The sequence below is a fragment of the Anopheles ziemanni genome (assembly GCF_943734765.1).
Source record: "Anopheles ziemanni chromosome X unlocalized genomic scaffold, idAnoZiCoDA_A2_x.2 X_unloc_7, whole genome shotgun sequence".
Lineage (NCBI taxonomy): Eukaryota > Metazoa > Arthropoda > Insecta > Diptera > Culicidae > Anopheles > Anopheles ziemanni.
Window position 1 is genome coordinate 65,001 of NW_026689839.1, and position 1,459 is coordinate 66,459.

Sequence of the window (1,459 nt, forward strand, 5' to 3'; positions counted from 1 at the left end):
CCACAGTAAGTCTACGTGTCCTCTTCCACATAGGGCAAGCTAGAACTAACTATCTTACCCAGGACTGCCGAAGCAGCGTGGACCAGGGGAGGAACACACTTTTCATAGAAACGTAAGGCATCCATGACTGCCATAGTGCGTAAGCCGCCGCTGTGCGCGTAAACCCGTTCCCCGTAGGGAGGAGTCAAGCCGCCGCTTAGAGACGAAGTATGAAGTGTCCTCTTCCACATAGGGCAAGCTAGAATGAACTATCTTACCCAGGACCGCCGAAGCAGCGTGGACCAGGGGAGAACTGAACTTTATACTTCACACCACAGTATTGAGTAATGTGCCCTCTTCCACATAGGGCAAGCTGGAATGTTCCATTTTACCCAGGACGGCCGAAGCGGCGTGGACCAGTGGAGGACTACACAATCATGAGGTTTGATATCGACTTGTGTGTTTCAATAGGATACCGATGGTATGGTTTGAACCGATTTGATTTAGCCATTCTGAAGTCATCACTTGGTTGAAGCGCTGAACTAGGGAGGCATCGTTTACATATATATTGGTTTTCGCATGCTCTACTAGGTTAATGTCATGAGGTTGGCTATCGAGCATGCCCAAGTGATGACTTGATTGTGTGCTTGCTTGAATTCTTCACATTTCATACCATCGGTTAGTTGTCGAATCATTCCTCGATCATAACCTTCGTTCTTGGTTCATGTATGCTCTCTTCCACATAGGGCAAGCTAGAATTAACTATCTTACCCAGGACCGCCGAAGCAGCGTGGACCAGGGGAGAACTATACTTTGTCTTGTATGCCCTCTTCCACATAGGGCAAGCTAGAACTAACTATCTTACCCAGGACCGCCGAAGCAGCGTGGACCAGTGGAGGACTATACTTTGTTCATAACACCACAGTATTGAGTAATGTGCCCTCTTCCACATAGGGCAAGCTAGAATGAACTATCTTACCCAGGACCGCCGGAGCAGTGTGGACCAGTGGAGGACTACACAATCATGAGGTTTGATATCGACTTGTGTGTTTCAATAGGGTACCGATGGTATGTTTTGAACCGATTTGATTTAGCCATTCTGAAGTCATCACTTGGTTGAAGCGCTGAACTAGGGAGGGGCATCGTTTACATATATATTGGTTTTCGCATGCTCTACTAGGTTAATGTCATAGGGTTGGCTATCGAGCATGCCCAAGTGATGACTTGATTGTGTGCTTGCTTGAATTCTTCACATTTCATACCATCGGTTAGTTGTCGAATCATTCCTCGATCATAACCTTCGTTCTTGGTTCATGTATGCTCTCTTCCACATAGGGCAAGCTAGAATTAACTATCTTACCCAGGACCGCCGAAGCAGCGTGGACCAGGGGAGAACTATACTTTGTCTTGTATGCCCTCTTCCACATAGGGCAAGCTAGAACTAACTATCTTACCCAGGACCGCCGAAGCAGCGTGGACC